The 14,990-nt window shown below is 37.5% G+C and overlaps 1 protein-coding gene and 1 long non-coding RNA gene across 6 annotated transcripts in view; one reads left to right on the top strand and one right to left on the bottom strand.

Moving 5' to 3' along the window:
• Positions 1-2,674, top strand: part of LOC125615352 — a 6,233-nt gene extending 3,559 nt beyond the window's left edge. Inside the window, exon 2 of the long non-coding RNA XR_007345957.1 lies at positions 212-2,674. This is a non-coding gene — a long non-coding RNA (uncharacterized LOC125615352). The remainder of the gene's footprint in view (positions 1-211) is intronic.
• Positions 1-13,894, bottom strand: part of Ppp4r4 (protein phosphatase 4 regulatory subunit 4) — a 106,633-nt gene extending 92,739 nt beyond the window's left edge. For all 5 annotated transcript variants that reach the window (XR_007345954.1, XM_048799257.1, XM_015488484.2 and 2 more), the window contains exon 1: positions 13,751-13,894. The gene's annotated coding sequence lies outside the window, so the exon portion shown is untranslated. The remainder of the gene's footprint in view (positions 1-13,750) is intronic.
• Positions 13,895-14,990: the final 1,096 nt, after the last annotated feature.

The raw sequence follows: 14,990 nt of genomic DNA, 5'->3' as shown, positions 1-14,990 counted from the left end.
ACCCAGCCAATCGGCCTCAAGAGCAGGAGGATTGTGGGAGGTGGAGAGAGGCTTGTGTGGGAGAGAGAGGCTTGTGGAAAGCCGGTGGTGGCAGTTGAGGCTCTGAGGATTTTTCCTGAGAGGCTGTTTTGTTTGGCGTGTGTGGTTCTAAAAATAAAGTTAGTTTCTTTTGACAAGTGGCTCCTGATTGTGCCCAGCCAGACTGCGGCAGGTGCCATTATCTGAGATAAGAAAGCAACCCATGTTTGAGTAAAGAACTGAAGGAAATGGAGCTAACAATGCAGGTATCTGAGAAAAAGCACTAAAAGCAGAGGGAACAGCAAGTGCAAAAGGCCCAAGGCACATGTGTCCTTGGTGTCTTTGGGGAACAGCAAGGATACTGGAGAGGGAGGAAGGAACAGTAGGAAATGAAATCAGAGCAAAAATGAGGAGATCAAAGAAATTAGAGCCGTTCTCAGATCTTTATGCAACTAGATATAGAAATCTATAACCAAGAAAAAAAAACCTCACAGGAAATAAAATACCCAAACTACCAAATACCAAACTACCAAATACCAAACTACCCAAATTCAGGTATAAAGGAAGGAAACAGCCCAAATAGCCCTGCATCTATTAAAGAAGCCGAATTTTGTACTAAAAACCTCTGAACAAAGAAAATTCCAGACCCAGATAACTTCATTGGTGAAATTTACCTAACATTTAAGGTAGAAATTAATACTAATTCCACACAACCTTCCCCACAAAATAGGAGACTTTTCAAGTCATTTTATGAGCATTTTTCACTAAAACAAAAACTAGGCAAAGACAGCACAAGAAAAAGAAACAAAACCAATAGACCAATACTTCTCGTTAACATAGATTAAAAGTCTTTTTCCACTCTTAATGTACATGTACACACGTGCCTCAGGCCTTCTGCACCTCCTGTTCCCTCTGCTTTTAGTGCTTTTTCTCAGATACCTGCATTGCTAGCTCCATTTCCTTCAGCTCTTACTTTTATGTGAGTAGCTTCCTTATCTCAAATAATGGCACCATTTAAGTAATGTCAGAGGCTAAAAACTGGGAGTATCTGATATTTACATCATGATTAAGTAGAACCTTCCATCCATAGGTATAAATCATCTCCTTCCCCTAATCAGAGCCAGAGGAGAGGTGTTCTCTCCCCAGCAGGCTGTCCTTCTATGAAGCCTTCCCTCTTCAAGATCGTCCTCTTTTCAAACAAATAGAGTTCACAGCCGTATTTTTAAGCAAATTTTGTTTACAAACCCTACCAAAAAAAAAAACTTATAACCTTATTGTCAAGTAAATTCTGCTTATAAACACTACCAAAAGAACCTACCAAATGAGAATTCTCAGTCTCATTTTTCATAATTAAATATTTAAGCATTTTTATGCTAAACATGGAACTTATTCTGCCAAAAACATTTTCAAGCAAAATCTACAATATACAAAACTTTTAAAGAAAAGAAATATTAACTACAATTTTTTTTCAATTCTGCAAAATGAAAGGTTTGGGTTTGATTATAATATTATTGCAAATAATATTATACATTATAATGTTGTTTATTTAGTCCTTAATAAAACACAGGCAATTTCTGAATTATAAATACCTTATATAGGACCCTTCTTAAAAAGGCTCTGAAACTATGCAAGCAGTTTCTGCCCTGCAGGCATCTCCATCAGCACTGAAATTTTAAATTCTATCAGGCTGAGCCCATCATTTTGCCCACCAATGGGAGAAATTGTAAAATGGTAGTGTTAAGTAGTAGACTGGACAGGGGAAGGGATGGATGACCCCTTAGGGCTGTCAGCCCCCACCCAACACTCGACCTGAAGTCCCTTCCTCTGAGGGGATACTGGGTCATTCTGTGGTTAAAGGGAAGAAGCTAGACTATCACAGGGAAATTCAAGCCCCTAAAAGTAAAGTCCCCAATCTAGGGCATATTCAATAGCCTGAGGGACTAACCTAAAGTTAACTTGTTGCTAGTTAACATATCTTTAGCACTTCAGTTTGCTCCTCCTCTGCACATTTTCCAGGGGGGGGGGGAAGAAAAGCAAGGGTAGTAGACAAGAAATTATATCAAATTCAACTGTCAATCAATCCCAAATCCACCCAGGGTGAAGGGGAAGAACCAGCACAGCCAATAAAAGCGAGCTCTTCTGTATAAACAGGCCCTTGAGTTCCTAGCAGTTGGGCCTACTCTAAGCTCCCAAGAGTTCACTGTCACTTTCAATGTACCTCTGCTTGCCTGCCAATCTCTGGCATCCAGTTCAATTTTTTGCCTGAGATGCTAAGAACCTGAACCACCTGGGCCCCTTGGAGATCCTTGTCTGTGCACCAGTACCTAAGGAAATCAGTGACTAGAATGTTATCACAGATATACAGAAGTCATATACACTGATTTTTTTTTTTTTTTTTAGTGTGTGTGTGTGTGTGTGGTGCTGGAGAATGAACCCAGAGCCTTGTGCATGTGAGGCAAGCACTCTACCAACTGAGCTATATCCCCAGCCCTACAGTGATTTTTACAATAACAATCTGGCCCTTGTTATTACACACTAAAGTCAGGTGGGGTTGGAGGACTTCAACCCCTACTTATAGCATATGCAAAATTTAACTGGAACTGGATCATAGATCTAAGTAAAATCTAAAATGTGCAAATTTCTAAAATAAAACAGGGAAAAAAAATCTTGGTGACCTAGGGTTTGGCCAAGATTTCTTAAATACAATATAGAAAGTACTATAAAGGAAAACAATCAATAAATTAGACTTTGTCAAAATTAAAGATCTTAGCCAGGTGTGATGTCACATGCCTGTAATCCCAGCTGCTTGGGAGGCTAAGGCAGGAAGATCACACATTCAAAGCCAACCTTGGCAACTTAGCAAGGTGCTAAGCAAGTTAGTAAGACCCTGTCTCTAAATAGAAATTTACAAAAGCAAATTGAAAAAAAAAATTAAAGACCTTTAAAATTCAAAAGTCTCACTTCAGAAAATGACAAGGCAAGCTACCAACCAGAAGAAAATTTTTGCAAAGGATATCCAAAGGTGCACAAAAGATTTGAACAGATACATCACCAAACAAGATATATGTCTGCCTCATAAACATACATAAACATGCATAAGCTCCCCTGATTAGTGGGGAAATCCAAATTATAAACACTACACACCCACTAAAGTAGCTTAACTAAAATACCATGTGCTAATGAGTAGACAGAGCAACCTGAACACTACTGACAGAAATGTAACAATGTATAATCACTCTGGAAACAGTTTAGCTATTTCAATTTTTATTTATTTTTTTTTTTTTTTCAAGTCTGGGGATTGAATCCGAAGCTTGGCACATACTAGGAAAGCACTGAGATACATTACCAGCCCTTTTTTTGACACAGAGTCTCACTAAGTTGCCCAGGCTGGCCTTGATCTTGAGATCCTCCAACCTTGACCTCCCCACCCACTTAGCTACTTCTTAAAAGTATTAACCATATACCATATTTCACCATATAATCACTGCCACCACACAATCACTGTACCCTGTTTTTCAGTCCAAAAATTCACATGTTCATGAGTATTTCATGCATTCTTATCTTGCACCAAAGACAATTTAATAATAAATAATATTTTTTGTACCAGGGAATGTGCCCAGGGGAACATCCCCCAGCCCATTTATTTATTTATTTGTTTGTTTGTTTGTTTGTTTAATTTTGAGACAGTCTCACTAAGTTTTTTAGGACCTTGCTAAGTTGCTAAGGCTGTCTTTGAACTCCCGATCCTCCTGCCTCAGCTTCCCCAGCCACTGAGATTACAGGCATGTGCCACTGCTCCCAGCTATGAGTTTTAGGTAATATCAGCACAATGAAAAAAAAAAAAAAAAAGCTTCACATGATGGTCACATCCATTTAAAAAAAAAAAAACTGACATAAAATCTACAACAATTATATGGTAAAATACAGTACCTACTACATGACCCAGCCATTTCATTCCTAGATGTTTAACAGTGAGGAAGGGAAAGCATGTATCCACATAAAGATTTGTAAATGAACGTTCATAGCCATTTAGTTTGTAATAGCCAAAAACTGGAAATGACCCAAATGTCCATCAACCAATGAATGAAAAAAATGTTACACCCATAAAATAGAATAATTATCAATAATAAAAAGGAGTAAACTACTGACATGCAACATTATGGATTAACTTCAAAATATAATCATTATGTGGAGTGAAAGAAGCTAGACAAAAAATACCTACCATAAAAGTCTAGAAACTATAAACTAATTTATAGAGCAGTCATTGTCTACAATGGGGAAAAGAGTAAAAGAATGGCAAAGTAACTTTCCTGGCTGATGGAAATGTTCCTTATCTGATCATAATGTTTCCACAGGTTTATACATATGGAAATCTACTTAATCATGTACAAATAATTAGATGTCAAGTATACCTCAACAAAAACCATTAAAAAAGAAAAAACTGCATTTCATTCTAAGATACTTACCCAAGAGATATAAAAACAGTCTAGAACAGGCAAAATTGATCAATAGGAACAAAAAGCAAATCAGTAGTTGCCTAGGGACAGGGTAGGGGGCTATCTACAAAAGGACACCAGTGGTTTTTTAGAGGCGAAGAAAATGTTCTATATTTTCCCTGGAATGCTGGTCATGTAAGCCATATCCATTTGTCAAAACTCAACAAACTGTGCACTTATTTTATTTCAATTATACCTCAGTAGAAGTTATTTTCAAAATATTAGAGGTGGGATTAGATTTCCCAATTTATCATATGGTGAGAAAACTATAACTACATGAAGTTTCTGCACAGGGAATTTCCTTTATATCCAAAGTGAAATACATTCTGAACAGCAAACGATGATTTAAAATAATAGTAACAACTCCCCTCCACCAACACTTAACTCTGGACCACACTTTCTGCCCGCTGCTTACACTTCTTCCAATCTTCTAAGAAATTCTATAATGTAGGTATTAGTACTGCAACTTTAGAAAGGACACTTGGACTCAAAGAAGATGAGCAATTTATTCAAGGTCTGTCAAAGAAATGAGTGAGTCTCAGTCCCCAAGAATATATCTGGGTCCATCTTCATATAAAGTATTTCCAACACAACACATTATTGCCTCTCAATGCCCAAAAGACTTGCTAATTGGGGATGACCCTATGCCACAGAAATTTAAGGAAAATGCATTTGCTTCTTTAAACAAGCACTTCCTTGAATACAGCATCTATTAGTACAGTGCCACTCATTTCCTAATGGTGTCTACACATCAGTATTCAATAAGCACTGCAAAGAACTATTATTTGCATTATGAGTCTTTTCCATTATTGAATCTCTGATTGGAGGGAAAATTACATTATAGGGCACATCATACACAAAGGTATAATATATTTCACAATTATTTCTGACCTGATTATTATATACAAGCCAGGACAGTGGTGACTCTGAAGAACTAAGCCTGAACACTTTCCCCATGCTTCCTATACCTGATGGCTAACCCAGTCCATGAATGATATGTAACAACCAAAATATCCAAGTTGAAAGATACATAGATTTAAAAGGTCAGTAGATCTTATTTAATGGTTTAATTTCTTTCATGTAACCCTGATAAAAGGAGAGCTGTGATATTTACCACTTGGTACTATTAACACTTTAATTTCTAAGAAATTCAACCTAAAGCTGTGAGCCAACCAAAGTAAGTCCAGCTTGTTACTGGCAACAAATTAGCTATGATTTAAAGTTCAGTCTTCCTGTGTCTCACTTAGCTACTTCCCAAGAGTGTTGGTATGAATTAGTTATTCATGAAAATAAATACACACGCACACATATATGCATACACTGAAACACATATATGATACAGCTCTATTGCAGCTAAATAATAACACATACTTTATTCAAATATGTATAATCACTCATTTTAATGGTTTTATTGTAGAAATATATATTTTAAATAAGTAATCAAACAGCTCTATTTACAAAATGAAAATTCTGCTCAGCTCTCTCATAATCATATCATGTTATTAAGCTTTAGGCCTCTGCAGTAGCATTATATGGGTCACTTTTACATTGATGAAAATAGTGCACTTTTTATTTTTAAGCTTTTCCTGCAGTTCCCATGAGAGGATTCTGCTTTCTACTGATGCACAAAGAGGGCCTTCTGAAGCTTCAGCAAGTAGGAAAAAAGGAACAGATGCCTCCCATGGTTGTTCTCAGAACAAAAGACATGGAAAAGGAGGCAGAAAACGATCCCCAAACCCCCTATATTCAGACATAGTATTTTACCAAAACTGGGGATTCGGAGTTTGCCAAGAACTGAAAATAACTCAGCCTTAACAATAATGAAAGATATACCACAGAAATCCATTACATCCGACTCTCAGCATGTGAAACAGTAGTCCCTCTGTCCAAGCAAAATGAAAATGAAGATACCTGCAATTTCTAGGTAGAAAGGCAAGTATTTCCTTCACAGAGGATGACAATTTGGGCAGTTAAAAAAAAAAAAAAAAAAAAAAACTCTTGAAATCATTAAAGTACAGGAACTGGAGGTGGTACTTCTGGAAATGGTAAAGGACTCCAATATCCACTTTGTTGCGGTTTCTGAAATTCTCATCCTAAAAGACAACCTTATAACTTAGAATCCTCTAGCCAACAGTCTAGCAGTATAAATAGTAATTATAAAAGCTTATAGAAACTCCATTTCTTTTAGAAAAGGAAAAAAAAAGTGACAATGTAAGAAAATTATGCATCAAAAACAAAAACTCCCAAAGGCTATTTAGTAGGAAGTTCATTACTGTACACCAGAAAGCATGTCACTTTAGTTTCCTAGAAAATATCTGCAGGGACCACTCATATGCTACTGGCTGACGTAGAAATTGGTAAAAGCATTTTGGAAAACTGCTTAGCAGTATTTTTTTAAACTAGGCATATAAATATACTATCACCAATAATTCTACCTCTAGGAAAATAATGAAAATAAACCTTTATATGTATTTGATAAGAGACTTATGCAAAAAAGTTTATAACACTTCAGAAAAGCCCAAAACTGGAAAAAAGTAGAAGTTCAACAGTAGAAGAACAAAGAAATTATGGCATATTTATAAAACAGAATACAATATAGCAATGAAAATAATCTATTATGCCATGCAACAATAAGAATAAATCTATTTTTTTTTTTACATATTGAGCAAAAGAAGCTAGGCACAAGAGAGTACAGACTATGGTTCCTACTAGATAAAGCTCAAAGTCAATCTATAGTGTCAGATGTCAGGAGAGCAGTCACCCTGTACAAGGAGTTGGAAGGACTCAAACAGGAGTACAAGGGAGGTTACTAGATGAACACAGTAGGTAATGTCTATTTCTTAATCTGGATGCTAGTTACATAGATGTGTTCACTTTTGAAAATTCAACAAGCGGTATATTTATGATTTGTGCACATTTCTGCATATACTCAAAGCTTGCTTTTTATATAGGCAAGTAAAAGTATTTTAACTGAAGTTTGTCATGTATATCCATGTACCTCTTTAACTGAAATTCCAAACTTCTCTTTTAAGTTTATGGGGGTGGGGAGGGAACAGACTAGACGATGGGACCAATTTCACTGAAGAGTAAGGAAGGAATACCAAGGATGAAGCAAGGGCATCACAGAGCATGTTCTGAGGAAAAAGGGCAACAAGGTATTGAAAGACTCATCCCATTAGCAGCTCTCTCCAACCCCTTGCTAGTGGCAGCTGCCACTCCCCTGCTGGTGGCTAAGAGGTTGCACACTTTCTAGAATGTCCACAAACTTCTGCTCTCACTAGTTGAGTTTAAATGATAGTAAGTTGTGTTTGTTCCTCAACCAGTTCTTCTCAATTTCACTCGAATTTTCAGATACATAATTAAATACTACCTATATATACATATGAATACTTAGTTTTCTATGAAAACTAAGTTGAAATTTTTTTAAAACTCAGTAAGTTATCAGAGAAATCCACTAATAAGAAAGAAGTTGTCTTAACTTGTAAGACAAGCAAAAAAATTTAAAAAACAGTACCATACTTTCAGACTGTTTCATAAGCATCTTTAAATTCTCACTCAACTTTACAGAAACCTGAACCTGGCATTGTAAATGCCATCTAGGGGTGATTTATGCAAGAAAGAGGATTCTGAACTGTAATCTCCGGAGCCATACTCAAAAGGAAAGGTCAAGGCTCTACATCAAAAAGGCGAGCAAAAGAGTAAGAATTTATGTTTTACATTAAAATGAAATGTTGAAGATATGTGTCATTTATATTATTCCCCACTTTAAAAAAATTTTTTTTGGGATTAACTAAGCAACTATCCATCTCAATTGTGAAGTTTTCAAATGGGGTTTCTCTTATACATCACTAAAGAGAACTAGGCAGGCAATGGTGACACTTAAGACCACACACACTCTCTCTCTCACACTTTCAGACCACATACATACACACTCACACCCCATACCTCACTGAAACATTACAAAAAGGCAGAAGGAATGAAAACAGAAATCAAGATCATAATGAAAATAAAAGAAACATGAGAAAAGAGACAATTTCAAAACGGTGCACATACAAAGAGTTCTTTCTACAAATGTTTACTTTGGGACAGCAAGAGGGATAGGCATTTTTAAAGATAAAGCAATCAAAAGCTAAACAAGTAGAAAGTTGCCCACTGGCATTCCCTGGATGCCTCACTGATGGCTCATTGGCCCTTTTTGAAACAATCATGCTGGCCTCAGATACACTCCAAAGGGTCAGCAGATGTAATGAGGCCTAACTCCAGTTTACACAGTGCATTTATGTCCACATCTGGTGGCAGAAAGCTTACTCTGCCATATCACTAGGGGGAGCACTTATGCCTTAAAAAAAAAAAAAGAAAGATAAAAATAGGAAAAAACATGTTCTCAATTATAAATGTACTATACCTGACTGACCATGGGAGACAAAGGAAAAATGTTTGGAAAATTCACAGGATGAAGTGAAAAACAGTTTAAAACTCAGCAACTTTTAAAGTAAGCAACATGAAACATGGGTTAGATAAGGTATGTTAATCAATCAACACATTTAATGCATAATATAAATGGCAAATATTGCTTAAGATAGGGTCTTTTATAAGAATATATAAATTGTAAAACAGGCTGACCTTACCATCACTCTGTTAAAAATGCTCCATTATTACTTGTAAAGATTCTAGTTTCTGATAAATATTATTAGCAAAGGAAGTTAATGGATATACATGACAAACTTCAGTTAAAATACTTTACTTGCCTATTATTTTATTAAATTGTTGAGGGAAATATTAGTGCCATCATCCTATTTAAGAGTTTGAAACATACCTTGAACACATAAGTAACAAAAAGAAAAAAAAGCAGGGAAAGGAGACAGAAGGGAATTAACTTTAATTGGGTATGCACTGTATGCCAGATGATCCACAATTAATACAACCACTCATGGGGGATTATTATTTCCATTTTATAGATGACAAAACCAGGCTCACAAAGATAATGAATAATAGAGTAGGTAAGACCTTAATCTGTCTGATTCTACTGCCCACAATTAAAAAAAAAAAATCAGAAATTGTTTAATTCAAGTTGGTTAACTTAAATACATTTCATTTTGTTAAGAGTTACCTTTACATTACAGCAAGAAAAAAAAGAACTAACAACGTACAAAAATATGGATTATATCCCAAGAGTGTGCAATCTATTAAAGCAAATGGACATATACACATGAGTTAAGGAATATGAAGCAATGATTAATTGCTGGCTGAGGGATGCAGTCACTAAAGTGATATGGAAGCTGAAAGAAGCTTGGCATCCATGTGGCTTCCTTATGGCAGTACAGGACTGTGGCTGCATCCCAAGGATGGTAAACATTGGCAGGTATAATGAAACGGTACTCCAGGATGCAGAAGGCAGAGTTGAGGATGACCACAGTGTATCTGAGGTCAGCATCACTGTTTCAAAAAGAGCTGGTCTGAGTAGAAACAAGCCACATGTCCACCACTGAAGAATGCTTAAGCAAAATGTCCCTTTTTACCCCAGGTTTTGCTTTCCAGGGCTTCAGTTACTTATGGACAACTATAATCTGAAAATATTAAATGGAAAATTCCAGCAATAGACAATCCATAAGATTTAAATAGTGTGCCACCTCAATGAAATCTTTCATCGTCCAGTGCTCTCTTGCAGTACAGCAATGCTTAATTTTGCTTAATAATGGACCCAAAGCACAAGAGTAATGACGCTGGCAATTCAGATATCCCAAGGAGAAGACAAAAAGTGCCTCCTTTAAGTGAAAAGGTGAAAGTTCTTGTTAATAAAAATAATCGTGCACTAAAGTTAAGAAGGAATCTTCTACCCATGAAATTGTGAAGAAGGAAAAGGAAATTTGTGCTAGTTTTATGGTTATACCTTAAATTGAGTCTTGTAAGTACTTAATTAAGACGAAGATGGTAAAAGTATGAAATTATAGAGCTCTGTACTACATGCTATTTCAAGCATCCAAAGGTCTTGAAATATCCTTTGCAGATAAGGGGGATCTACCACATACGCATACTACAGAATACTATTTAGCAATAAAGAGGAAATATAGTAGTGACACATGCTACGACATGGATGAACCTTGAAAACAAAATGCTAAGAAAAAGAAGTCTGTCACCTATTATAATTCATTTACAGGAATGGCCAGAATAGGAAGATCTACTGAGACAGAAAGCAGATTAGTGGTTCCCAAAAGCTGGCAGTTGGGAAGTAAGGTTGAGCTAATCTACAGGATTTCTTTTTGGGGTGACAAAAAGGTTCTAAAATTGATTGTGGTAATGCCTGTACAATTCTGTGAAATACACCAAAAACCACTAAACTGCATACTTCAAATGAGTGAACTATATGGAATGTGAATCACATTTCAATGTAATCATTTTAAAAAGTGAGGGACTAGTGGAACTTCACATTGCACATCTAAGATGGAATCATTTATGGAGTATTCTGAAAGGCAGGCTTAAGGGTCTGGAATTTATCTAATAGACAATTAAGAGATACATGAATAAAGACGTACACTAATACAAGTATTCGCATATTGTAAGTGCACTCCTAAAATATATGCTGAAATCACACAGAAGAGAGAGAACAGGAAAAAGATGCTGTAACACGATTTTGACTAAGACACAAGCTGTGACTATTAGGGAAGTTGTTTTTCTTCCGTGCTAAAAGCCACAGATGGGTATATCAGCACCATAATTATACAAAACCACAAATTCGTCTGTTTCAAATCTTCAAATACCGTAATGTTCTAAACTTAATTGTGAAAATGGCATTAATAACTAACCTATCATATTTTAGGGTAAGATAATGAACAGTGTCATTTGTTTTTCATTAGATGGCAGTACTCTGTACATAACTGTTTTTAGATATTGGACTCAGATTAAGTGCTATCAGACTCTTCACTGTTATAAAGCATTTCTCCTGCTGATGTTTAAACATTTGACTCTAAGTTCTAATTTAACATAATATTCCTAAAGAGTTTTAATATGCAAAATAAGAGAACTAAAGAAACAATCTGACACAAAAGCAGAGAGCAAATACATACATATACAATGTTCACATATATATGAATATTAAATATCTAATACAAGGGAAAGGTAAAGCACTCAAAAATGAGCCTGAAAAAAGTAGGAGTCAGTTTTAGGTTCTATAGCATTGGAAAGAACAAACTATCTAAATGGAATAAATTACATTTAAAATAGAAAGCTATCAATACAGAGTGGATGAGAAGGCTGTGACACAGGCAGTTTGGAATACATCTGTGAGACAACCCACCCCTTCCCCTGAATCCCAAGGAAGAAAAAACTTTTCAGGCAGTCTGGCAGGAGAGTGAAATCCCACTTTCCCCAGGAGATGGTGAGATGCTGGAAATGCCAAAGAAGAACCCAGCAAGGGAACCCAGACAACCAATCTAGTGTTCCCCTACCCAGGCACCCTGAACCCTCCTTACAGGAAGGTGAGCCACAAGAAACTAAAGTAGACATTGGATCTCTTTTAAAATTCTCTTCTCTAAGAATCAGAGGACCCATCTGTCTCTATAAGGGCTTTGTAAGTTCCAGAACTAAGTGAAACTTATGTTCTATGTCTGAAAAATAAAACCTAGACAACCTGGTTCTCTAACCAACAATAAAAGCAAAGAGAAAACAAGTAAGCTTTCCTAAAACAGAAAACTTATCACTGATATCTAGAATAAGGTATCTGCTATCACAAGTAAGGAGAGCAAGACACTCCAATTCCTAACAGCAAGCCAGTGTTTATACTAAAGAAAAGGATTCAGGAGGAGTAAGTAGAGGTTATTTCAAATCATTAACTGCTGTGTATTAAATTTATCCAAACTTTCACCAGTTGTACTTCAATTAAAAAAAGAAAACCTGTGAGAAAAGACAAATGTTGACATCTATCACTCACCATTTTAATCATGTTCATTATAAGGAATAAAGTACTTCAAATATGATACAATCAAATATCAAAATGATTAAAAGTTGCATTAGTCTCCAAGTTAATGCAAAAGCACAAACTTAGAATTCATAATATAGGCACAAGTTTTCTTTTAAATAAGTAGGAATGATGAGACCATGCTACCATAGATGACCAAAAGCAGGGAGTGAGGGGTAACAATATCAAGATGAAGCTTGAGATCCAGAGGCACTGCTGAAGGCTGGAATGTCGGTGGGCACTGCCTACATGGTAAGCACACTGAGGCTCTGATTACAGTAAGAGCAGAAACTCAAGAAGCCTCCAGTAGGCTAAACAATAATTTAAAAAATGGAAGTCCTGGAAAGGGAATTTTTTTTATAGAGTTATCCAATGAATAACATGGGTTTGAAAACACAATCTAAAACAAAAACAGAGACAAGAAACTGGCCAGCACCTGAAACTGGCAGAACAGATCGAAATTAAAAATGCAAGGATGACAAATATCCAAAGAGTAAATAACACCAGTTTTCAAAATCTGATTCTGAAAAACGAAAGTAAAGATTAAATTGCCAAAAGAGAAAAAAAAAATGTGCAAATTAAGGAAAATTTTTAAATAAGTATACACAAAATGCCTTAGGAAAATTTCCATTTCTGAAGACTGTTCATCAATATGTTAATTAATGTTCACTATCAGTTTTTAAGAAGCTAAATCTGTAACACAATTTTTAAAATAATTCAGAAAAATATTATGAATATTTGCAGTAACCATTTGCCTTAAAAAATGCTGTAAAGCCTGTGAGATGGTTTGAAACTTAATGACAGTAGGCTCAATTAAATTTAAAAAAAACTGAAAAGATTATAACGTTCACATAGCAAAAGTGATATAAACAGGATGTCCTAAGCAGAAAATCCATATATGGTAAATGGTACATAATATTTAACTTCTACAGTGAACTTAAAAATTAATCACTGTATATTCTTAAGTCTCATCTGAACTTATTGTATCTTATGTGAGCAAAACCAAAGCTGGAAAAGAAAGAAGAATGAGGTTCAAATCAACCCATTAGTTGTTCTCCTCCAAAGCAATATTGCATAAATTAGATAACTTATTTGATTTCAGTTCTCAAATCCCTAAATCCATACCTAATATAATTCATAACATAATTGTTATGCATGTGAAAGTACTCTCTTCAAGTGAGTAAGTAAATCTGAACACAAGAGAAACATGACATTTCAGAAAACATTCATCTATGCCACCACAAGGAAAGAACAGCAATTTCACTGAAAGACTAGGAAATACCTGAGCAGATAAACAGCCCTTTCAATGTCACTGAGGTCTTCATCAACTGTCAATCTTTCTATTTCTTCTGGTGTCTGTCAAGGGTAAAATACAAATTAGGCACATAAACACTGGTCAATCTTGCCCACCTCCAAGTGACCCTCTACAGAGTACAGACTAATGAAAAAGTTTCCCAACTAAGCATTGAAAACTAGATAAGGGTCTGATGATTCTTGGCAACATTAACCACAAAGAACTCTAACTGGGTGATCTCATGGGGAGGGGGTGTTTTGGTTTATTCTGCATTTACTCTTCTAGGTTCCAGACTGCAACTTAATCACATCGTAGCTTCAGAACCTTGCTGAAATCAATTTCATACGCATATATGATATTTATGCATATATCACATGCATATTTATAAACACAGTTCATCTCTAATACCCCAAGACTCTACCCCCCAGGAAAAGCTAAAGGGGGGAGGGGCGAATGAAGACTGCAGCCCCGTGGGAATATAAGGGACGAGATATTGGGGATGGGAGGGAATACATTTTGGAGCTGGAAGAAAATCAAAGGTTCCAGACATTGCGGCAGGTGGTAGTGAGAAGCGCTAACCGAGCTAATAAGAGACTGGTCAGGAGGGAGGAGGGTCCCCAAACTAGGTTTCCAGCAGTGGGGGTTGGAACCTCGGGAGGCTGGGAGGAAGATGACTCTGCGGGGCGGGGGACCGAGTGGGGGTGGAGGGAGCAGGCGGAAGGTTGACTCCCTCCGGGGCTGGGGAGCGGGGTCCCAGCTGGAGTCCTGGAGAGGCTGGGAGGAGAGGATGAGCAGTGACTCAGGACGGGAGCGAAGGGTTGGGAGGACTCCGGGAACGGTGCTGACTGGGACGTGAAGGGAGGAAGGGCTTCCCTGGGGACAGGGGACCCAGCTTGAGCTCGCCTGGAGTGAGGGTCCTGAGCGGATGGGCGTCGGGGGACAGGAGGAGTTGGGGCTGGGGGACCGGAGCCAGAACCTGGGCGGCACTGCCGGGACGCGGGGAGGAGGCTGCGGCCGCCGGGACCGCGCGGGCCGCGGGGCAGCCCCTGCAGGGCGGGGGCGGGGCGCCCCGAGGGCCGCGGCGGCCGCGGAGAACGCCGGGGGGGAGGCCGGGGCCAGGACTCAGTGGTTCGCGGGGAGGGCCAGGGCCCGTCCCCGGGCTGAGGGTCCGACTGAAGAGCCGGGCCGCGTCGAGGAAGGGGCCTGGGAAGAGCGGCTTAGGGTGACA

This window comes from Marmota marmota, unplaced genomic scaffold (genome assembly GCF_001458135.2).
Source record: "Marmota marmota marmota unplaced genomic scaffold, marMar, whole genome shotgun sequence".
NCBI lineage: Eukaryota > Metazoa > Chordata > Mammalia > Rodentia > Sciuridae > Marmota > Marmota marmota.
The sequence above is the reverse complement of the archived record's forward strand: the minus strand, read 5'-3'. Positions and strand labels throughout refer to the sequence as shown.